The following is a 25,673-nucleotide window of genomic DNA, read 5'->3' as shown; positions in this document are numbered from 1 at the left end:
CTTTTTGTTTCCTGGGATCTGATTAATACACACCAGGATGATCCTCTTTGGGATTTCTTCACATTACTTTAGGCATTACCATCCATTATTACCTCCATTAAGTGAGTTTATCAAATCAGTTTTGGTCTCCTAATGGGCTGGAACTCTGATTGGTCAGCTTTTATAGAAACGTAAGAACTTAAAGGGGTAATATAGGTAGTTTCTCAAACCAAGGGAAAGACCCATAATACATCTACCTGATAATTTTTGAGGGATTATGTATGAAATAAGATGGAGGCACTAAGTATGAGGTGTCATCTTGTAAATTCTCTTTAAATCCTGTTAATTAATCAAAAAGAAATACTCATTTTTGCTCTGGAGAGTCCTTAGCATCTGTGTAAGCTATGTTAATCTTCCATTTAAACAAAGAAAACTGTCTTAGGCTCAGGGCAGACTACAGTATTATCAATAGTCTTTCATTTTTCATATTTATTATGTTGTTACCACATATTAGTGGTCAGTGGTATCAGTTTTTCACTTACTCATTTAACTGAAGTAGGATATCTACTTTGTGCCATGGATACCTTTTTAAGAAATTTCAATTTTTTCTGAAGGTATGGGGAAGCCACTGTGAGATTTTACACAGAGGAAAAAATGTGGCCAGATATCTTGCAAAATGACTCTAGCTTCCTCTCTTTGAACTTTTCATTAAAAAAAAAAAAAACAAATCTATCGAAGTACTCTGAAGTGTTTGAGAACCAAAACAACAAAAATCTCTTCTCTCCATCCTTCTGCTACTCTCCAATAAAGCACTATTTTCTATCTTCTACTTTCTGTTCTGAGAGAGTGTGCCAAGAAAGATTGCCCAAACTTAATGAAAAAAATCATAGTTGCTTGAGCGCAACTTCAGGCTACCTTAATGCTCTCTATCTTCAGCCTTTGCAAAGCTGACTCAGATTGTTTGTGTCATTGCATGGCTGGCATAGTCCTCTGCGACAGCTGGTGCAGGGCTAACTCTTCTCTTTCAATAAATGAGGCGGAGCCAGGGCTCAACCTGATGTATTTTGATTTGGGTTGCTCTTCCCTTACACTACAGGGCCATTAAAGATAAATGCACCATCATCCACCTGGGGCTCTGAGCTCTGTGGCTTTCCTTCTTCATGATGGGTCTTCCATGGTGTCACATACCTGGGATCTCACACCCGTTTGGTAACTTTCTCTATCAGCGTCCCTTAATGACTGTTCTTTACCCTTCCCTTCCTTTTCCACATCTCAGAACAACCATTAAAAGACTTTCAGGGGCGCCTGGGTGGCTCGGTTGAGTCCGACTCGATTTAGATTCAGGTCATGATCTCACAGTTCGTGAGTTTGAGCCCCACATTGGGCTCTGCGCTGACAGTGTGGATCCTGCTTGGGAGTCTCTTCCCCTTTCTCTGTTCCTCTCCCACTTGTGCGCTCTCTCTCAAAATAAATAAATTAATTTAAAAAAAAAAAAAGAATGACTTTCATTTCACTTTTATACTTCAAATGATTTTTGACAGTGATTCTTCCTCCCCTTTCCGGTGGGGTTCAGTGATAATGTCTAAATGTGATTATAAATAGATCTGCTTTGGTTAAGGGGTGCTTTTCTCTCAGCATCTTTAGATTTCATTACAGATCTAGCATGTAGGGTGGATGCTCTTTGCTAATTTTTTCCCCTTTCTTTTCCTTCCTCTGAGAAGCACATTATTACTATACTAAATGCCTTGAGCAAAACTTAATTCATTCCACGGATTCACATCTGTAAAACAAGCACTGATGGGGAGAGCTGTTTGAAATGAAATAAGAGCTGAAGCTTACACTGTTAAAAAAAGAAGAAGAAAAAGAAAGGGGCTGACATCCCTCCCTCAGTGTGAAAGGATTAAGATGGTTTTAATTATCTCACCTGGCTTTGGTTATTTCATTTATTCTCACTCCCTATTGTTTCCTTTATATAGCTAATATGATAGCATAAGGTCTGGTGTTATCATCTGGATTTCTCCCTTTAGGAAAGTTGAAGAGCCTCAGGTTAAAAAGTAAAAATCACAGTTCAAAATGTGCATAAATGTGTGATGACAAGAGCAGAGACTTAAGTTCCTATGCCCAGTCATGTACGAATGCCAATAATAACTGAAGACTCAGGACTGAATATCTCACACTTCTTTTGAGTAAAGCAAATGGGTTTCTAATGTGATCTGGATGTGAAAAGATGTAGTTATTGAAGTATTGGTGTGATCTTACGGAATGTAATCTCTGATCCAGCCTCCAGGCCAGGCCAGTTGTATACATACAAAGGCAGGGTGTTTAGGGCTTGACAGTTTCTTTTGATGACAAAAATATATACATGCACCAACACAAAGGAATTATTACTCTTGGCCTTTATTTTAAGATGATGGCTGGCATCAGTTTAATATTTCCTGTTTTCCCTTATCAAGAACTCTGTTTGACCTGACTGGGAGCAGGGAAAGGAATTTTCCATAGGTCTTTTTTTTCTCTTAACATCTGAAAATTATCCTCTGATAAAGACTTGACAGCAGCCTTGAGCATGGACTATATTAAGGGAGAATTTGAAGAAGAGAGTGAATAATATATTGCAAAGTAGAGCCAATCCAGGGAACCAGAAATTATTATTGCAAACACTGGGGGTGGAGGAGCAAGGTGATACAGGGGAATGGAGACACATTGCATGGGCCCTGGATCCTGGGCCCTGGCAGTCAAGAAGAGCAGCCTTTTCCCAGCGCTTAGGAGGTGAGAACACAGCCCGCATGGAGCCATGCAGAGGGGCCCAGGGAGGAGCCCAGGATGGACAGGTCCTGCTGTCCTGCTCTTAATTGCTTCTGTTGGGTGGGGGTCTCTTGTCTGCTACTTCTGTTCAGGATCTATAAGCACAGAGAAAGGGTAATGGGCAGAAAGTGATAAGTGTATCGGCCTCTGATAGGACTAAACTGGACAGGCAGTGATGGGCATCTAACCCTTATCTTGGCTCCAGAGATCCAAGAGCAACCCCCAAACAGGATGACATTCTGGAGGGGTAGGCCACGTGGCTCATGGCTGAGACACATTTTCAAAGGCCTGGGCATGCAGAGCATCCTACCTGGCCAATCAAGTGATTAGTGGTTGAAACTAGGACCTCTCCACCCCAGCTGTCCCAGGGTCCCCCACACCATCAGGGAGCACTCAGAGGACTTCAGACAATCTCTCCTCCCTTTTGAAACAGCAAAGGAAAATCAAAGACATTATTTTCAACCTGATTCTTATAACTGAATGCCCCACTGATCAGGATAAGCGAGGGACAAACACATTAGTGCCCACATAAAATGGCTTTTGGAAAAGTAAGATCTGATCCACTGAGCCGAATGATCATTACAAGTTGTAATCAGTAAAACCAAATTTCACAGCAAATGGGACACTTGCTATCCTCGCCTCTCTCAGGGAAACTGAGACATGGTGTGGAAGGAAGAAAAAATTTCTACCATGCAGAAGTGCTCCATGTTTTTCTGTGCAGCCTCAAGGACAGTTTGATTTTGTTTTTCCAGGCATTGTTCATCCTATTAGTCAGGATGAGCCAATTTGAACCTGTTGGTGGAATCTGAGCTGTAACTTTGACTTCCATCTAAGGTCAGGGCTATTCAGGTTTGGCTTGACTGCTGAGAGCAGGTCTGGGTTTGTCCCTTTTATCAAGGTGAACACAGGTAAGCACTGTGAATCAATAAAATGCAGATCAAGGGAGTGGTCATAATCATATTACCCTTCTAGAGGGTGTCAATTGACAGCAATTTCAGTTCTACTAAATCCCAATGCTGAGCATCTAAAGAACTCCATGGGCTTTGTCCATGGAGACAGGAATCAGAGGTGGTTAATGAGCTGTTGCCGGCCAGAAAGGAACTTGTCTTTATAAGACTATGTTATGCAATTTAAGGATTTTTTTAAGCATTATTTCTCTCCAACTCTTTTATAAATTACAAAAATTTTCAACTGGAGCAAAAAGAACCTCCCTGTTTTTCAGTAGAGTCCCCTTGGCTTTGATTTCTAAGTGTTGACCTCTGGGATAAAAATTAGAGCATCCACAGTGCCGTGGCCAGCAGACAAGCTTGCCACATCCTGCACGAGCAGGGTTAGATGCTCACCTCCTGCCCTGGCTGAACCGGAACAAAAAGCAAACAAGAAAGAAAACATTGTGGCTGATAGTATGCTCCACCTCTGAGTGTGCCTCTCAGGGAAGAAGTTCCCACCACTGGCTATAGTGGCCATCAGCCCATCTTTGACAGCTCTAGTCATTAGAAAGTTTTTCTTTCTGTTAAGCCCTCACCAGCTTTATTCTGCCTCCTACCTCTTCACAAAGGAGATATGAATTTTAAAATATCTTTGTCCTGGAGCAAAAAGCACTCTGCTATAAATACTGTATTTGCCAAATTCAGATAAAAGGTCGATGCGTATTCTTGAGTGGCAATTGAAACAAATGTGTCCCATATATGTGTGCTCATATGAACGTGGCTTGAGTCAATCTCAGCATTATACTAAGCTGAACCATATGAAATTGCTCACTTTGTAGATCACAAATGATTGACAACTGGCCACTTTACATTGATTCAACTTGTAATGCAATGGTTAAGAATGTGGACTTCAGAGCTCCTTCTCCCATTTAGTAGCAGTGATCTTTGACAAGTTACTAACTACTCTGTACCTTAATTTTCTCATCTCAATGGTATTTATCTCATAATTATAATCTCATTTTCACAACACTTATGAAAAGAGAATGGGTTAATACACGTAAAGCATTTAGAAGAGTTCTTGGCATTAAGAGAAAATTATTCATTCTCTTTTCTCAGGATTTTGCTGGCTGTAATTAAATATCTTATCCTAGAAGGACAGAAGCTATGTGGGGTGGAGTGGATGACTGCAAGAGGGACATTTGTCTAGGATATCCTGTTCAAAAAGCGCTTCATTGTAAATTTCTGACATTATCTCCAAACAAAAGTAAACATACAGTCACACAGACACATGGACAAGATTTACAAACTACTACTAATTCATAATAAGTTATTGGTTATTAACACTTAAATTAGTCACAGTATTTACAGCCTTGTTCTGGCATATCTTTATTTTTTGATATATTTGAACCTCATAAAAACAATTGACTCAATCTTGTCAGTCTCTGCAGAGAAGGTAACAGCTAAAAGCCACTAACTCCTGTATATTTCTCATGTGAAATGCAAAAGAATATTGCTTAAGGTATAAAACTAGCAGACTCTTCTCTTTTAGAGCTGTTGGCTTCCACAAAGAGGTTACATCTACTTCTGGCTCAATGACCTGTTCAAGTATTGGGGGAGGCTGTGGTCACTGGCAGCATTGAGTAGCCTGAATCACTGCTGATGCCAAGAAATGGAACCTTGAGCTCATTGCCAATGTTTTAAAAATCTTATTGAAAAAAAACCATCATATTTAGGAAAAATAATTAGAAGTCACACAGTACCTCATATACTTAAATATTCTAAAATCTTACCATGCATTAAGACAGCTCAGTAAAGAACTGTTTATTAACACAGAATTTTAATGACTGTTCCCCCAAATTGCTTTACTGGATTGCCTGTATAATGGGTCTATATGAAAGACAGTTCAATTCAGACTCTTTGTTGAGTTTACTACAGTAATTTGTTCTTATTCCAAATGGTGTCCACTTTATGTAAAGAGGAAAATTCCTATTTGGTCTTGGAAACAAGACCAATAAATTTTGTAAATGAATGAATTTCCATCTTCAAGGTAGCAGTTAGGAGCCTTAAAACCAAATTTATGGTCCATTAAGTAAGTCAATTTTTCTTATCTTATTCCAGGTTCCATTTTATATTCCTGTCATTATTTTCTTTTCTTCTACTTTTTAAAATCAACCTTATTGAGGTATTATTTATATACACAAAACTGGCCAGTTTTAAGTATAAAATTCAGTGAGTTTTGACAAATGTGCAGAGCTGTGTAACGATCACCCTGATGGCATATAGAACATTAAAAGTTCCCTAGTTCTCTTTTTCAAGCAATCTCTATTCCCCAACCCCACTCTTTGAAAACATTGGTCAGCTACTATCATTTTGCTCTTTCTAGAATTTTGTATAAAAAGAATCATACAGTCTTTTGTATCTGGACTCTTTTACTTGGCATAATCTTTTTGAGGTTTGTCTATGTTGTTGAGTATATCAGCAGTTCATTCCTTTCTATTGCTAAGTAGTATTTCCATTATGTGTATATACAAATATGCTAAAATATAAATTGATTCCAGTTTGTGGCCATTACAAATGAAGCTGCTACAAACACAATTTACATCTTTGTGTGAACATATATTTTCCATTATCTTATCAAATATATGAGTGGGATTATTGGGTCATATGTTAAGTGAATGTTTAACTGTATTAAGAAACTACCAACTTATTAAGTGCCTATGTTAAGTGCATGTTCAACTGTATTAAAAAATGATTGCATTTTACCAGCAATACATGAGCACTCCAGTGGTTTTGTTCTCTTGGTAACACATGGTATTGTGAGTCTTTTTCATTTCAGGCATTCTAGTGCATATGTATTAATATATTATTGTGGTTTTATTTTGTATTTTTCAATGGTTTTATGATATTAAGCATATTTTCATGTTATTTGTCATCTATATGTCTTTTTTATGAAGTGTCCAGTTGAAACTTTTGCACCCTCCCCCCTTTTAAAATTGGACTTATGCCTTCTTATTATTTTCTTTTATTTATTTATTTTGAGAGAGACAGAGATAGGGTGAGCATGGGAGGAGTAGACAAAGAGGGAGAATCTCAAGCAGGCTCCTCACTGTTGGCACAGAGCCTAATGCAGGGCTTGAATTCACAAAACTGTGAGATCATGACCTAAGCTGAAACCAAGAGTCAGACACTGAACCAACTGAGCCACATGGGCACCCCTGCCTAATTATTGAATTGTAAGAGCTCTTTATATGTTCTAAATATATTCCAGATATATTTTCCCCAATATATTTCTTGCCTTTTCATTTTCTTAGTAATGTATTCTCAAAAGTAAAAAGTCTTTAGTTTTGATGAAGTCTTATTTATTAAATTTTTATTTTATATCTTCTGATTTGTATGTGCTCAGAAATCTTTGCCTAACCCAAGTTATATATATTGTCTCAGATTATTTTCTAATAATTTTATATTTTTTGATTTTACATTTAGATCCATGGTCTATTTTGAGTTACTTTTGATCTGTGGTTTGATGTAGGAGTCCAAGTTTATTTTTTGCATATCAATATCCAAGTGTTCCAGCATCATTTATTAAAAGGAATATCCTTTCCACTTTATCTTTTCACCTTTAAAAAATATGCCATATAGGCATGCATTTACTTTTGGACTGTATACTGTTTCATTGATTTATATGTACATATGGTTGCTGTAGCTTTACAGTAAGTCTTGAAATTAGGTTATGTGTTTCCTCCAGCTTTGTTCTTCCCCCCAAATTGTTTAGGTATTCTAAGTCCATTCTAAGTCCATGTACATTTTAGAATCACCTCATCAAAAAATACCAATAGGATTTTAATTGAAATTATATTAAATCTATATGGCAAATGGGAAAATGTGCCTCATGGACCTCCTATTACAGGGAGAATAATTGACCCAGGGCCCCAGATGCTGTCCTTTGAAATCCATTGTTTCATTTGGGCCAGAGGATGCCTCCCACAGGCAACTCCCTAATCAAGGACTGAGAGTGGGGGACATACCGAAGAAGACTCATTTCTGGGAGATGTGGAACTCCTCTTTTGGCCATTTTAAAGTCAAGGAATCCTTGTCATCTTTGTTGAGCTTGTTTAGACTGCACAACTCTGAGGGCAATCCACTCAACCTTTTCTCTCTCTCCTTCACTTGGGTTCACTCTTGCCTCGGAGTTTGACATATTTCCCAGGCTTTTCTAGCTCTCTCCCCAATCCTTTTCTCACAGGCTTCTTCCTCAATAAAACCCTTGCATTTTTTAACCCTGTTTTAATGTCTGTTTCTCAGAAGGTCTGGATTAACACAAGTGGTACCAAGAGTGGTCTGAGAAAACAGACAGCAAGATGAAGGCAGAGAATTAGCTCAGCTACTCTTTGGCATAGAGCACACATGTCTGCTCCCTAGCATAAGATGCAAATCAGTTGCTAAATATTTCCCTGATGGTGACCCTTGAAAATGTCCCTATGGAGGCAAATGCTGTGTTAGGTATAATGATATAGCATTTGGAAGTAGGAGGACAGTGCCTACAAAGACAGCCCGATTGGTTGGTTGACACTAGGTGTATGGACTCCCTGAAAAGATTAATGAGAGACTGAGAGCTGTTAACATGCACTCAATAGCCAAGTGTGAGACCCATAGAGCTTCCAGTGGTAATGGTGGTAGTATATAAAGAGGTCCTTATTACCTATAGCTGAAGGGCAGGCATAACCAAAAGACAAAGCTAAGACTTAATTTTGAGAATGGTAGAGCTCCAAGACATTAAAGTACTTCTTTAACACAGAGAAACCTGGATGGATGTCCCTGATGATGTTGACTTTACAACACCCACAGCCCCACCCTCTGGGCATGTACCATGCACCGGGAGTCTACCTTTCCCCAATAAGGGCTGACACTTAAGCCAGGCTGGAAGATGCTGCAGAATCCTCCTCCCCACAAGGCATATGTGCCCCCCACCTTAGGAGCTGTCCCCATCTTCTTTCTTACTGCCAGATGAATAATTAGGTTTAAATACCAGAATAATGCTGCTGTGGTGAGGGTAGATACTGATAGGGCAAGAAAGAAACTATACACCTAAAGAATGAAGACAACTATCACCCAGTACTGTCAAGAGCAAGGAAAGTTCTCCTGGGATTATATTCCGAGGATATTTGATCGAGGAGGATAGAATGTAAAGCTGGATAAGCAATTATTCATTGATCTCGGGACATTTTCTCAGGATGTGGGATTTATCATCCTAATAAGAAAGACTCAGTGGATGGAACAAAGTCATTTCTGAGGTGGCTTTTAAAAGCCTGGAAGAAATGGTGGTCAAATCTTAGCAAAGTAGAAATGCCTGAGCTTCCCTGGCAGATGGTAGGGGCAAAAATAAAAAGCCTAAACATGACTATGTTCCAATAAAACTTTATTTACAAAAACAGGTGGTAGGCCAGAGGTAAATTTGGCTATATTTTGCTGACCATTGCCTTAGACAGCAGTCAACCAAGGCACTGCTTACTATCTATAATTTCCAAAGAAGAAAAAAGAATGGAAAAGTAAAAGCGTGAGAGCAATTACTGCAATAAAACTCACCATTTGTTGCTCAGTCCCCACACCTGAATGCATTTTCAGTTCTGGAACCCTTTTACCTAAGAGGTAGCCAGGCCCAGTAGGATCCTGTGACATCATAAACGTATATTCTTTGACAGTCCCCTACTTCTTCCCCAAAGGGACCAATAGCCATTTATTCAGTTGACCATACACTGTGGAAAAAGGAAAACAACAGAAACTTTCAAGAGCTAAGTCTGAGTTGACATTGATAACCAGAGACTCAAAAAATCATTATAGCCCCCATTCAGTGTGGGGTCCTGAGGAAACCAGGTAAAAAATAAATGAGTCCTAGCTAAAGTCCAGCTTACAGTGGGCTCCTTGGATTCATGGATGTACCTAATATCATTCCCTAGTTCCTGATGCACAATTAGAACTGATATACTTAACAGCTGGAATAACTCTAAATTGTATTCCTGGTCTGCAGAGTAAGATTTTTTTATAATGAAGAAGGCCAAATGGGCTTCTCTGATACTGTGGGTAGATGGTAGAGATTATGACCTAGAAGATGCAAAGGTGGCATTTCCTATCATATCTCAATTTCATTCACCAGTCTGGCCCTTGTAGAAACCAGATAGATTCTGGAGGATGATGTATATTAAGGACTTAACCAAGTATCAACCTATTGCAGCTACTATGTCAATTATGACATTACTAATAAAGCAGGTTAATAAGGCTGCAGATATGTGGCAGATTGCCATTGGTTTGGAAGATGTGTTCTTTCCATTCCAATTAGGAAAAGGGATCAGAAACTTTTTATGTTCATGTGAGAAGGGCAATAGCCATTTGCCATTTTCTTTCAGGGCTAAGTTAATCCACCTGTCCCCTACTGCCACTGCACCAGTGTACCTATTGCATAGAGCCTGCTCAAAGAGGCAGTGGATGTTCAAGGTCGTTTTGCAGATAGTTGGATCAGTATGTGAGTGCAAGCCAAAAATGAACAAGGGCTGCATTACGGCCACATTCTTGGGTGACTAAAAGCAGTAGAAAGGGGAAAATTTTCCAATGGGCAGAGCACTGAGTGGTGAACCTGACATTGCTTGAGATGTGAATACACACAGGTTACTGGGCAGTGGCCTAGAAGGGAAAGGACAGGGATGTTGAGACAAGCTATTCCGGGAGAGGTGCATGTGGATGGGCAAATCAGAATAGGCAGAGTGTGAAGATGCTTGTATCACACATTAATGCCCACCAGAAAGCACCTGCCATCCTAGAAAAGGCACCAAATAACTAAGTAGACAAAATGACTTGGCCAGTTGGCCGATTTTGTCATCTGCCACCCAGGACTCACCCTGCAGATTGTGAACAGAGTAACCACGGTGGCACAGACAAGCTGCTGATGAGTCCAATAGCATGAACTCCCACTTAGGAAGTGTGCTTCAGACACACTTGCTCTGAGTGTCTGAAACAAGCCCCAGTGTTGAACCCCTACAGAGGGACCCACAGGTCCTATAGTGATGACTATATCAAACCCTTCCCATCTTGGGTGGGTAGAGGTTGGTCTTCAAGAGGGTGGATACTTACTCTCAGTGTGGATTTGCCTCTCCTGCCCTTGGAGCCTCTGCTGTTTAAGCAGCTCTTGAAGGCTCATGCTGGCCACTGGGTGGAAGACAGATTGTACTCAGCCACATTGAGACTAGAAGACCATCTAGGGGGCTGTTGCAGTAGGGCAGATAGAGGTGAAAAGAGATGATGGTTGCCTGGTAGTTGAGGTAGTGAGATGATAGGATTCAAGTGTGAATAAATAGTGAAAAATGAAAAGTGGACTGTATTAAGATAAAAGCTAACTTTTTTTCTAAGGAATCTCAGGCTCACCTTGCTACATTTTAATAGCTAATATGTTCTCTCTGATTATCCTCTGACTCAATGAATCCTTTGATAAAATTGCAAACAATGTTTCAAGGTTCCATAGTCACAAAGAAAGCAGGGCAAATATCTAGTGGCTATGTGCCCAGAAAGGGTGTTACTTTTGGCAAAATGAACCAGAGCAATTTCCAAAGTAGTATTTATTCTTTTTGAAATTATGCACACAACAAATGTCTGGGTGAACTGACTTCTCTAATCCATGCACTAATGTGTTAGGTAGACTTATAATTTGGAGCCCTCTCTCAGGAAATCCTGAAATTATGGTTCTTTCAGAAGTGTTGACTCATCTCCTCAGCTCTTTCTGAATGTATCCATTTAACACACCAATTAGTAATTCTAAATTGCATTCTAAATTCTGCAGGTGATTTTCTGATGAAATGTTGCTTTGCTAATTCTCATGGGTGTTGTTTAGAATTTGGTTTTGCACTGAAAATTGCTTTGATTTTGCTTTTGATAAAAATGGAAAGTATTAGAAAAGGTCCAACCAACTGCATATTTCCTGGATACACCACTGAGAATCCAGCAGTCTGGTCTATGAGGTTTATATTCAAATACAGCATTCATGCATGCACACTCTTCACTCTATAGAAAGCAAGTCCTTGCCACAAGATGGTTTATTAAAAAAAACATTGCTTTTAACCATTTATGTATAATTCCCAAGAAACATGCATAAGATGTGCTATAGAGTACACAGGGCAGTCCAGACAGCATGTATGGATTTATTTCAGTATTTAGTATCTTCCCAGACAGATTAATTTTCTGCCATGATGCCTACTACTATTCAATGTAAAACATTAATTTTAATTTAAAAGTAATGATTTCAAATGTTAAACAGAAGCAAATACTTTTCACTGAGAGTCATGTTTATGGTAGATTTTTAAATGATTTCTTACACTGGATGCATGCAGAAAGCTTCCATTCTGAGACAGAGTTTTCTACCAGGTTGAAAACAGGAGAACAAAGGTAAAGATATCAATTTAGCTTCCTCCTCATCATTGGTGTGTTACCATGGCTTGGAACCTAGGTATAAATATTTATGATGGAAAGGGAGGGTGGGGAGGGTTGGGAAACAATGGTGATGGAGTTGGTGGAAGATCTTTAAAAAAATTTTTTTTGAAGTGTATTTATTTGGAGACAGAGAGAGAGAGAGAGAGAAAGAGAGAGAGAGAGAGAAAGAGAGAGAGAGACCATTTACACATAAGGGAGGGGCAAAGAGAGAGGGAGAGAGAAAATCCCAAGCAGGCTCTGTGCTGTCAGCGTGGAGCCCAATGCCGGACTCGCACTTAGGAACTATGAGATCATGACCGGAGCCAAAACCACAAATCAGATGCTTAACCAACTGAGCCACCCAGGCACCCCTGGAAGGCTGTTTTTAGTTTGCTTTCTAACACAGCATTAACCTCCATGTGTGACCAATGGGATATTTACTCTTCAATAGCTGTAAGTTACAGTTGCTTAAAAACAAAAATATTTACTGCCTCTGAATGTGCTGAACACAGCTCACCCACTGTGCATCCACGTGCGTGCACACGTTTTTCTCATTCTGTAGTGTTGAAGCTATAAAATAATACGGACCCTCAAATCTCATGGAAAAATCAGTCTCACGTTGGGTTCAGGAAATGTGGCAGTTGATGACAATGACCAGGTAATAGATTTTCACAGGACCAAGTGTCCTATCATGATGCACGGATTTATCCAGGTTGCATGTCCAGTACCCCCATCCTGATTCTTCCATCTGGCATTTATGAAATTCACATTTGGGGTAAGGCTATAGGAATTTCAAGGTCAATTCCAAATCATAAGTTCTATGAAGCCATAAAAATGAGGCTTATGGCCAAATATTTGGTGTACTCTTTGCTGCCTGCTGTCCTTCTAAACCACCCTCACCTTTTCATAGAAAGAAAACAAAGTTTTATCAAACTTACATGGTTTTATTTTCTCCATTATCACTTATTACACGCAAATTATTTCACATCCAGGACTTTATTTTCTAAACCTTTTTATATAGTAAAATGTATCTTTATTTTCTAAAGAATCAAGATATGTGTTCTCAATGGTGGTATCAACAGGATAGCATATTTGAAATTGGAGATTTCAATATATGGCTAATAAAGCTCTCAACTCTTTCTCCTTTTCTGGCTGTTCTTTTCACTTCCTTCATCTTTTCTTACTTTGACATTCCTCTCCAGTTTCTTCTGATCCCACAATCACATACACACACATGCACAATCACATACACATACACATACACACCACATTCCACATTTTAACCAATTTTCTTGCCTTTGGCATTTTGTTTATCTCTCTGCCCTTCCTCCGTTTCATTCCTTCTTCTGTTCCTCATTTTAAGGCCAAGGTATTGGAACAGGGCTTTGTGGACTCATTAAAGATGGGAAGGAGATCAGTGGATGGTCCTCCAAACTGAAGAACATTTCTAATGTTCTCCTTGGGAAAGACAGGAAACAGAAAAGTCAATAATGTTAGCAATTTTTTAGTTTCCAGGAATTAAATTAAAAGCTAATTCTTGGTATTTATTTAAGACCTTAAGGACTAAGACTCAGGACATAGCTCCAGGGGACACAGAATTTCAATTTTCAGTAAATTGGTTATTAGTAACTTTTACTCATAGCCACCATTCTGAAGAGCATAGCAGAAACAAAGTTTATTATTTTTTAAGTAAAAATTGTATTGAAATACACATACAGAAGACTGCATGAATCACAAATGTATAGTATATTGAGTTTTGATGTTAATGATGTTTATCACCAGGTCAACAAAATAGGACATTACCAGGTCCCTAGATTCTCCAAACTAGCCCCTTCACAGTCATTAAGTCCTACCAAAAGTAACTATTCTCCAAAATTTCCTCAGCATGGATTCTTTTCGGAAGGTTATGAGTTTTATATAAATAAAATTGCACAGTATATATATTTTCCTGGTTATTTCTTATGCCTAAAATTATTTCATGAAGGACGCCTGAGTGGCTGACTTCAGCTCAGGTCATGATCTCACAGTTTGTGAGTTCAAGCCCCGCATCGGGCTCTGTGCTGACGGCTCAGAGCCTGGAGCCTGCTTCAGATTCTGTGTCTTCCTCTCTCTCTGCCTCTCCCCTGTTCATGCTGTCTCTCTCTGTCTTTCTCTGTCTCTCAAAGATAAATAAACATTAAAAACATTTTCAATTATTTCATGAGATCCACTCATATTGCTAAGGCAGAGCAGTAATTTATCCCCTTATCATTACTTTATCATAATCAATTTTTTATCACAACTTATAGTATCCATTCTATTGATAGATATTTGGGTAGTTTCCAGTTTTTTGATTATTATGAATAAAGCTGCTATGAATGTCCTTATACATGTCTTTTGGTATACACATATATACACTTTTTTTAATTTGAGAGAGAGAGGATAGAGAGAGAGGGAGAGAGAGAGAATCCTAAGCAGGCCCCATGCTCAGCGTGGAGTCAAACCTGGGGCTCAATCCCACAACCCTGAGATCATGACCTGAGTCGAAATGAAGAATCAGACACTCAACTAACTAAGCCATGCAGGTGTCCCCATATATACAACTTTCTTAGGCATTTAACTAAGAGTAAAGATGTTGGGTCATAGACTATGTATAGCTTAGTTGTAATAAATACTGTCAAACTATTTCTTAAGGTGGTTGTACAAATTTACACTCCAACCAGAAGTATATGAGAATTCCAATTTTTCTACATGCTTACCAAAGCTTGGGGTATTCTGTCTTTTTATCATTAGCTATTCTGTTGGTTGAATAGAAGTATTTCATCTTGGTTTTAATTTTTATTTCCCTCATGACTGATGAGCACATTTCCCTATGTTTATTGATGATTTACTTTTTTTTTAAGTGCTTAATTCTGTGTCCATTTCTCTATTGTGCTGTTTCCCTTTTCTCAGTGACTTGTAAGAGTATGGTAGGCAGCCTCTAAAACAACCTTCAACAATCCTCACCTCTGTATTCATGCACTTGTGTGGCTCTCCCTTGAGTGTGGACTGAACTTAGTGACTCACTTCTAATGAACAGAACATGGCAAAAGTTATGAGATGTCACCTCTGACATCAGGTTATAAAAAGATGGTGGCTTCTGTCTTGCTGGATCTCTCTCTCTTTCTCTATCTCTGTCTCAGAGATCTCCTCTTTGTTTAGGGGATATCAGCTGCCATGTTGTGAATTGTTCAATGTCACACTGATGTATACAGGCAAAGGCCAGAAGGCACCTGATCCCTGCAATGGCCACATGAGTGAGTTTGGCAACTGACCCTTCCCTAACCAAGCCTTGAGAGGACAACAGTCCCAGCTGACAGTTCCACTGCAATTTCATGAGAAATGCAATTTCATGAGCCAGAGGCTCCCGGCTAAACCACACTTGGATTCCTGACCCACAGAAACTGCAAGGTAGTAAGTGTTTGTTGTTTTAGGCCACTCAGTTTTGGGGTAATATTTTTTGCAGAAGTCTATAAATAATATAAAAAGGTCTTTACAGATTCAAGATTTGAGTCTAGAATAGTCTAGTCTTTGCCATTTATATGTATTGTAAAACCTTCTCCCACTCATGGCTTTCCTTCTCGTTATTGATTTTTTTGATAAGTGCAAATTTTAATTTTTCATGTATTGCAATTTATGTACTTTTACTTTATAGTGAATGCCAATGTGTTCTGCTTAAGAAATTTTAAGAAATCTTTGCTTACCCAAAAGTCATAAATATCATCTTTAACTGCTGCATTTTCAAAAGATATATTCATCTGAACAGGATATGTTTCCAAATATCACATTATGATATATAACATTTATTGGACAATTACTAAGAGAAAAGCACCATGCTAGCTGCATAATTCAAACTCACAAGGTACTATGTAGCAGAAGTGGGATTTAAAACCAGATCAATATGAGCCTTTCAAAATCTTCACCATTTATTATTTATTTACTTATTACTTTCTTGACATAAGCGTGTCATTTTGGGATTCTGGCTGATCTAAAGTATTTTCTGTCTTAATGAGGCCAGGGAAAGGAGGCCTGGTGCACTTGAAATTAATCAGTTTGTCTCCTAAAAGACATTTATGTTCCTTTTTTTTTTCTTTCAGTTTCTATACAATAATTTCAAAGTCCTTTCAAAGTTTCAGGTAGAACCTGCCTTGAGCTTCAGATGTTCTGTCTTCTTGTCCAAGAGTGAACATTTTGTAGTTAAAGAACTTGGACAACTCATTTCTGAAGTGTTTCTGAAGTGGACACTTTTCCTTTCCTGAGCACCCAACATTTTGCTCTGATTTTCTCTGGGAAGTTACCTCCTTTCCATTGGCCTCAGCCTTGGTGGCACTGATCAGGAGCACTGCCCTCCTGCTGGGAAGACAGCCATGTCCCTAGAGACACCTCCCAACTCCTGCTTCTCCCCACCACAGCACAGCCAAGGCATAGGCACATACCCTAGGCTCAATGTATCAAAAACTCATTCTGAGGATGCAATGGGGTGATGCAAAACCGAAAGTTAACTGGTTTCAGGGGTACTTGGGTTGTTTTTGATATCAGCTCAGGTCATGATCTCATGGTTCCTGAGACTAAGCCCTGAGTTGTGCTCTGCATTGATTGTGCAGAGCCTGCTTGGGATTGTCTCTCTCTTTCCCTCTTTCTCTGCGTCTCCCCCACTTGCATTCTCTCTCTTTCTCTCTGTCTCTGTCTCTGTCTCTCTCTCTCTCTCTCCCTCCCTCTCTCTTTCTCTCTCTCACAAAATAAATGAATAAACATTAAAAAAAAAGAGTATTAACTGGTTTCAGTTCATTCATTCCATTGGAATTGACTGACACTCAAGTACTTACTGTCCTGTTTCCACCTCTGCCCTATAATACTTTGTGAGGACTGAATTATACTAAAACAACTCACTCAGTGCCTTTCCCTTAGTAATTGTTCAATAAATGTTATGCATCATATTGTTATTATTAGGAAACATATTCTATTCTGGTTAATGAGGTTTTCTTTTGAAAATACAACAATAAAACAAATTATGTGGTTCAATTTTTATCTTCATAATATTTGTGTTTGGCAAACCAGGTCAGCTCTTCTGGGTATCTGATTCATGCTTCAATTCAAGTTCTTCATTATAACTAAAGGCCTTGTCTCTGTACATAACCAAGTGTATAGAATGTAGAAAAACTTAACGTAACTAGAAACAGCTGTTGAGAAAGTGACTTTGTGCACTTGTGGGCATATATGCTGTTTTGTCTCCTTATAGACTATTGTATCTAGTGCTTGTCAACAATTTAATAGGTATATGTCTAATTACTGAATGTACTCATTCTGAATATTCTGTTGGGTCTTAGGTGTTAACCTCTTTGACTTAAATCTTTATATCCTTTTGAAGGAGCATTTCAGGCTTGGGGCATAGACATGATCTGTTTATATGTATGTTTCTATATAAATATTTTTTTTCTTCAGATTCTCTAAGGACGATTGCTTTTAACCTACTTTTCTTTGCCAAAAGTATTTTTGGGGGGTATGGGAGAAGTTGGTGAAGAAGATAAAGGGCCCTCCAGAGAGGATGGTGAGCAGAAATAGGGCTGGGACAAAAAGAAGGCCCTGATCCTTATAGTTCATAGGGGTCTATGACAGCCCTGTGACCTGATTTCCATGTCCTGCTCCCTCAGGGACCCTTCATAATGCCAGGGCTGCTCATACAGAGCAGCAGGGTCTAGTCCTGCCAGGTGGCCAGGACTAGCTGACACCCTCCGGAGGGGAAGTGGGGACAATCTGCAGATGGGGCGGAGGAAGAGTGGGAGCCATAGACCATGACAGTGGGGACAGGTGTTGGGGAAAGACGGGTGTCCAGGTATCCCTCAAAGCTCATGCAGACATGAATTAAAGGCTGTCCTTTAAAATTTAGAAAATACAACACCAAAAAGAACAGAACAAAAAGCAATCCTTCTCTGGAGCAATAACCCTGTCACTTACCCTCTGGTATGAAGCGTGTGATAAAATCACAAGCCACACCTCATATCTCTACAGAAAACACATCATTTGTGAGCAGCAATACCAGGTTCATTTTGGGACTCCAAGCTTTGACTTTGACCCGAGCTGAAGGAGATTTCAGGTTTTTCTTGCAGCAGTGCAGCTCTTTAGCCATACAGAGACCATGTGAGGGCATCTCCAGGCAGGAGGGGAGCATCCATCCCAGCTGTCTCCAGAGGCTAGTTTGGACTTTTTCTGATTGTCTCCCACCATAAGCCCCTGCTACCTGCATGGGGCCTGTGGCTCCTCTAGACCTGACCTCTAGTACTCTCTCTATAGCTATTTATATCTCGACTTGAATATATCTCTTTGCCTGTTCAAAGCAAAAGCTTATACAAATGCTTTAGAAGATAAGAAAGGACAAAGTTGGGAATTTTCCTTAGGAAACTGTTGAAGACCCTAAAGTACATAAAGCAAATCTTTCCCAAGGAGCAACTGATAATGTACAGCGATCAATGTTCTGTATGTCACATTAATTACAATCTGATGGCACATTGATTCCATAGGAATATTCCCCGCCCCCTCTGCTTCTCAGGCTTGCATGTCGAACTCAGATACCTGCTGCCTAAGCTCATATGGATGAAATTGTTCAGGTAGACTTTCATCTCCTCTTAGGGACTTCTTCCTAATCTCTCTGATACACTTCCTGGTTATCCCCTCTGGTTCTTTACTGTGCAGTATATTTGTCCTGTGACCATCCTGGTTGCAGTGAGTCCAGCTCTAATTCATGACTCTTGAATCAGATTCAGGAAATTTCTTTTCTTGGTTTTATGTCATCTAGAAGCCATCTATGTATTATAGGTTTATAAGGACCTAAATGCCTATAATCTCTACTCTTGGCTGACTAAATTCTTACTGCCTTGGTTAATTAGTCTAAATCAGAATCTCTTGGAGGGCTTATTAAAAAACACAGATTCCTGGGCCCCACCCCCCAGAGTTTCTGATTCAGTAGATCTGAATGGGAGCTAAGGGTCTACATCTTTAACAAGTTCCCAGGAAATGCTGAAGCTGCTGGTCAGAGATCACACCATACAACCTGCTGGTCTATAGCTTCAATACTCAAAGTGCAGCTGTTTGTGTCAGATATACAGGAATAACCCAGGAGTTTTTTAGATATGTGGAACCTGGGATCCCACCCTGGACATGTAGAATCAGAAACTTTAACAAGGTTTCCAAGAGCTTTGCACAGGTCAAAATTATGTCTTCCCCTTGGTATATTAAATCGAGGCACTTATATACCAGTAATGTGCCAGGGATATACAAGTGGCAATTGAAAACATTATTTCTATATTAAAATGAGCTTGGATATGTTATGGGGTATAATGCACAATTCACAAAGCTTTTTAAAGTGAAAACAAGAAACTATCAAGAAATTTCCGGCATATAGCAGGTAATTTCAAACTATACCCCCAAGGACCTTGGGCATGTGCAATTATGACGATCATCCCTTATGAATAATTACATTAGGTTTGAGAAGCTGGATTTCTTTATCTGTTTCTGAAAGTTAGCATCTGGCCCTGATTCTATTAATCAAGATATAGCTTTTTTTTTTTCAATGATGATGTGGTTTTAATAGTGGCTGTACCTTCCCTGAGGGACAGCATATAAAATTTTCTTGTCATAAGTAGCAGGAGACTTCTCTTTCAGTTGGAAGCCTGGTAACCTTACTGCACTGCTCCCTATTCCTCATTTCTAGCCTTTTCCAGTGATAATGTCTTTAGGAAGTTCTGATGAGATGTTTCCCTCTCCTTCCCTCTCCCACTCTCCTCCCTCCAGAGAATTGACTTTTGTTCAAAATCCTACTTCACTCAGAATTACAATATTAAGCATTTTTATGCATGCACTAATAATAATAGACAACACTGTGAAGAATATTGTTCTCTGTTCTCATACAATTACTCTGACATGTTTCCTTAGAGAATTTGGTTGATTCTGCTTTGTTGAACATCTAAAGAGATATATTAACTAGAAAAGAGGCCTTAGAGATGAAACTAGAAGTGAGACCCTTATCAATTCCTTAAAAGACAATAAAAGATGCAGAGAAAAAATTGTGGAGTTACCTACTGGAGAAAGAGGTAAATGTATAGGAGCACATTAATGGTGAAATCCTACCCAATAAAATCCCTTGCCAGCAACCACTGTTGCTTTTGAACATCTTACTCCACAAGAGGGGAGTGAGTAGAAAGACTCCAATTATTATTTTAGTATTCCAATACACTGACAGGATAGCAGTCTTTTTTTTTTTTAATGGTCATTATTGTTATTTCTATTGTAGATTAAAAATCCTACTTAGAACTATATAGGGAATTCTTTCTGAATATAGCTGATAGTGGTGATGGAAGAATCATAAGGGACTCTGGTTGAAAACACTGTACTTGTTCATGTTTTCTGGTCTTGATACAAAAAAGCTCAAGTGTTGGAAGCACTTCCCAGTCACTAAGAATTCATAGCTGTGGATAAAGAGCTGTGAATTTGAGAAGGAAGTATTTTGTAAAGAGCAAAGTTGCATAGGATGCCATGGATTACAGCTGTCTTAAGGTTCACTTAGTAACCTGGGCTCTATGAGAGACTCTTACACACCAATCTAAGACAGACTGCATGGAAAGGGCCAGAACACCAGAATTTCCTTCCCTCTTTATCATACCTGCCCTCTCTCTGTTTACATTATGACCCCTAAAAACTCCTAGTCGTTTTATCTTGATGTATGTAAATTAAATTGGAATTTTATGATAGTGTATAAAGTAGCTTAAATTTTAAAAATTGTTGAAGAAACATGTTAGTAATTGAGAAGGAAATATATACGGATGGAATTTTCTCTATTGCAGAGCTAAGCAAATGGACATTAGCCTGAAAATGACAATGATTTTCCAAACTTTGGATTTTTCAGCAAAAGAGGAACTTTGTCTAGCCAGATTTCAGAGACTCGATAAACACTCAGACAATGTGGTTTTACAGCACATAGCAGGTTTGATACAGCCTTTCCCTTCACATCTTTTTGATGCAATTTTGAAATTTCATTCCTAGTGCCCCTCCTCCAAGTAGGGGATAATTCCACGGGAAGAATCATGCCCAGGCCTAATAATAGATGCATAAAATCTGACATCCTTGGGGTTTTCACGTGATTGTCAGAAGGCAAAATATAGAAGATGGTGTAAGTTGAGTAGTTACGAATTTTTAGTCTAATTTCAATGTCCTCATTGATACATCAAATGTGATAACTTCATTAGATTCCATGCCGATTATTTAGTAACAAAGATGCAGAGAAAAGCTCTCGGAAGAAGAATTGTTCATTTGAACAAATGAGCTTGAGCTCAAAGGGAGCAACTTTCTTTCCCCCCGGCCCACACGTGCTTTTGAAGGGACGAGGCAACTTGCAGGAGGTGAAGCTGTACAACATCCACCAGTGTACAGAAGTCACCTGAGGTCCCAAAGGCTCAGGGGGTTGCCAGGGAAAACCCTCCTTTTATGGAAGAAAGGTTTCATAACACAAAATCAAAGGGCTTGGGTAGCATCTAATTATTAAAGCAGTGGCACCAGGGTTCCCGTGTTTCTTGTGGACAGCAGAGCAGTCACACCAGGGGGTCCTCCTGAGGAAATTGGAGCCATATAAATCCTGGCTGCACACTGCCTTGCTGCATGGCTGGTTTGTGCTGTCTCTCTCCTAGGAATCAAAACTGCTGATCATAAGCAAAATGGTGGTCCAGCTTCCTGGCCCCTTTCAGTTCTTTGTCTTTCTTTACCTGAATGGAAAAAAATGAGGATTTGTGTGTGTGTGTGTGTGAGTGTGTGTTGTGTGTGTGAGTCCTTTAGGTAAAGGACCCTGACAGATTCCTTTTCAGACGCCCAGGAAATAATCTGTAAGTCTTATAAAGAGTCGCATTTGTATCATAAGACATAAAGTAAAGTAACAAAATAATATTAAATTAAATAAACCAGGCTGAGTGGATCCTAGAGATTACTCACACAATAGTATTTGAGTGAGAAAATAGATGAAAAAGAATATGTTTCATGTGAAACCCAGACCACACTCAACCCTTTTGATCTAATTAAAAACCTTTCAGTCTGGCTTTGTTGGTTTGGCTTTTCCATGCTTTCTATAGAGTATTTCCACCAGGATGCTGGAGTTCTGGGAAGCCCGGGGCTGTGTCCGATGTGCTGAGTGATACAGAGATGGCTAATGTGGTTCCTGGAAGAAGAAATGACTTTTCTCTATGTGCTGCTTCCATTCTGACACACCTCAAACCACTCAGCATACTCATTATAGATCTTGGTTAAAAGCCATTTCCCAGCCCCTGAAGTACAGCTATCACTCACTCACATGATGGCTTATTTTTAACATTTGAGACCCTGCATGACCATGTTCTATTTGTTGGAGACCTTAGATTTCATGTGAATGCTTTTTCATTAAAAATTAAGTGAGGTGAAACAGGGGCACCTGCGTGGTTCAGTTGGTTAAGCGTCATGAGCTCAACTTCAGCTTAGGTCATGACCTCGCAGTTCATGGGTTTGAGCCCCACGTCAGGCTCTGTGCTGGCAGCTCAGAGCCTGAAGCCTGCTTCAGATTCTGTGCCTCCCTCTCTCTCTGCCCCTGCCCCATTCGCTGTCTTTTTGTCTGTCTCTCTCTCTCAAAAATAAATACACATTAAAAATTTTTTTAAACAAAACAAAAAAAAACGAGGTGTAACAAAGTTAAAAATGTTGGAAAATATCATAATTATGCCATCTCAATGCTACTGCTACCGTTTTTGCTTATTTATACATGGTCAACCATAGCATCATAAGCAACCATAGCATCATTTTTAACTGTGTTTTTTCTTTTAATACTGCCTCATCACATTCTTCAATTGTTTCCATAACTATTTCTCTCTGAGACTGCCTGCCAATTCACTGTGAAACATACCCACTTTGTCCTAATGTTAGTCATTCAGATTGTGTCCCTTTTCTTCCCCCCCCCACATTGATAATGTTATAGAAAATTCCCTTCCCTCAAGAGAAGCAAAAATAAGATAAAAACATAGAGGGAGACAGGCCATAAAAGACTATTAAATACAGACAACAAACTGAGGGTTGCTGGCAGGATATTGATTGGAGAGATGGGTTAAATGGGTGATGGGCATTAAGGAGGGCATTTGTTGGAATGAGCACTGGGTGTTGTATGTGAGTGATGAATCATTAAATTCTATTCCTGAAATAATTATTACACTATATGTTAACTAACTTGTATTTAATTTTTTTTAAAAGCAGAAGATTAAAAAAAATAAAAAGAAGAAGATTCCCTTACCTCAGAGAGCTCTTGCTTCTCCTGAATTATTTTCTTAGGATAAAGTCTTAGGAATGAAATCACTAGGCCAAAATTTATGACCATCTTTGTTCTCTATTCTTTCTCATACTGCTTTCCCCCAAAAAGTTTATACCAACTTACAAAACAAGCAATAACATAGCAATAAATGTATAAAACATTGTAAAGTAAATTTTGATGCATTTGTTTTGCTAATTCCAATGACAATAGTTCTTCACGTTTGCTTTAGTAAGTACTTTTTTTTGTTATACTTGTGAAAATATAAATTAATTCCCTGTGTTTGTTATTTGTATTTCCTCTTGTACCAATTATCAGAGTGACACATTTTGTAATTTCTCCTGTGTGCAGGATTCATCAATTTTATAATGGGGTTTAGAAAACCTGAACACCTGATTAGGTCTCCCTAATCTACCTGATTCTTCCATTACCTTGAGAAATGGTTTTGTAAGGATATTTTTGACTTGAAGACATGACTAAACAAATATTTGGGCCAACTGTTGGGCTCCATGCTTCTTTCTTTCTCTCCATCCAACTGCAGGAAACGTTGTCAGTAGCAATAGCCTCAAGCCAGTTATTCTAAGTGGAATAAACACTATTTTACCAGGGTAGTGCTTTAGAAACAGTCAGCTATTTAAGATACACACCTTTGGAGCAGAGCCCACCCTTCCCAGCATAGGATATAATAATAATCTTATTTGAAGATCGCTCTATAATGACAGTAGGTCTGGACAGCCACTGCCTCCCCAGACCAAAATATCTGTCACCCCTCACAACTTCAATCAGCACCAACAATTTTTAGCAGGTAGCAGGTGTTTAATACTTGTTGTTGAAATCAATAAGTGAAGGAATGAGAGTGTGATCCCTCAAATCACTCATTACAACTTGGAAGTAGAAAGAAGGTAGAGATTCTTTATTGAATCTACAACTGACCTTCTCTCTCTTATGAGCTGGGGGCCCATCTGATAGGTAGTAGAGAGGAATGCCTTAGTTAGATTTAAATTTTGGATGGAAACCATAATCGACACTCTCTTTTGAGATTTAACTAGTCATTTTGGTAGAAATGCTCAGTTCTTCAAGTTGTTCCCCTGTCTGCTGGCTCATCTCTGAGATGTTACTCAGGGCACAGGATGAGGCTGCCCTGAGTTGTGCCACTGGAGGAATAAGTGAGGTCCTGATCTGGAGCTGATTCTGCTCTGGCTGGCAGTGTGGATCCAGGCTCAAGCAGCCTTCCTGGTCACTATGCAGATGAACTTGTGAACTGTTCCTAGCTTGGTCAGGACCTGGGAAATTTGGCCTTTTCTCAATAATCCATGGTACCACAGATACTGGAAGTGCCTAACCCATCTTCCATACATCCCCTGGCCCAGCCTGCATGTCTCCCAGCCCCCTCAGCCAACTACCAGCTCTCAACTCAGTAGGAAGCTGAGAGCCTTGGAGCACTACCCGGGCACCTCTGCTGAACTGGGATGCTTTGCTTCTTCCCTGGGCCTAGGCTGCCTCATGTTGAAAGAAAACACAGAAACACAAAAGAGAAAAGTTAAGCTATCCCAAAACAGTACTTTTGCAAAACAAAAGAATGAATTTTGGGAGATTCTTACAAAGAAGTCTGCCACATGACACTTGGCATAAAGAAACCTACAAATTAATCTGGGATCTTGGAGGCATGTCGTGAATTCTTAACCCAGTGCCCCCATGCAACCTATAAAACCGAGGTTCAGGGGTGCCTGGGTGGCTTAGTCAGTTAAGCATCTGACTTCGGCTCAGGTCATGATCTCACGGTCTGTGAGTTCGAGCCCCGCATCGGGCTCTGTGCTGACAGCTCAGAGCCTGGAGCCTGTTTCCGATTCTGTGTCTCCCTCTCTCTCTGCCCCTCCCCTGTTCATGCTCTGTCTCTCTCTGTCTCAAAAATAAATAAATATTTTTTAAAAAATTTAAAAAAAAAGAAAAAAAACCCCGAGATTCAAACATGTTTGCCTTGTTCACAGTAATTCAGTGCTCATCTCTATGGAAGAATGAGTGAAGGGTTAGAGACAGAAAGGCCAAGAGTTGGGTGTTAATGACATCCTTACTCAAGGAATGCTCAGAGATCATCAGGATTGGGCATTGTGCTTTCCCACGGAAGTCCTGGACACACTTGTCTCACATAGGGCTAGATAGAGATGCCAGCAAGGAAGGAGGTGGCA

At 39.4% G+C, this 25,673-nt stretch overlaps 2 long non-coding RNA genes across 3 annotated transcripts in view; one reads left to right on the top strand and one right to left on the bottom strand.

Annotated features, from left to right (window-relative positions):
• LOC109501400 overlaps positions 1 to 9,361 on the bottom strand; it is a 60,405-nt gene extending 51,044 nt beyond the window's left edge. For both annotated transcript variants that reach the window (XR_006600430.1, XR_006600431.1), the window contains exon 1: positions 9,294 to 9,361. This is a non-coding gene — a long non-coding RNA (uncharacterized LOC109501400). The remainder of the gene's footprint in view (positions 1 to 9,293) is intronic.
• Positions 9,362 to 9,451: 90 nt separating this feature from the next.
• Positions 9,452 to 25,673, top strand: part of LOC123386496 — a 38,031-nt gene continuing 21,809 nt past the window's right edge. The window contains exon 1 of the long non-coding RNA XR_006600423.1: positions 9,452 to 9,581. This is a non-coding gene — a long non-coding RNA (uncharacterized LOC123386496). The remainder of the gene's footprint in view (positions 9,582 to 25,673) is intronic.

This window comes from Felis catus, chromosome B4 (genome assembly GCF_018350175.1).
Source record: "Felis catus isolate Fca126 chromosome B4, F.catus_Fca126_mat1.0, whole genome shotgun sequence".
Taxonomy (NCBI): Eukaryota; Metazoa; Chordata; class Mammalia; order Carnivora; family Felidae; genus Felis; species Felis catus.
The sequence above is the reverse complement of the archived record's forward strand: the minus strand, read 5'-3'. Positions and strand labels throughout refer to the sequence as shown.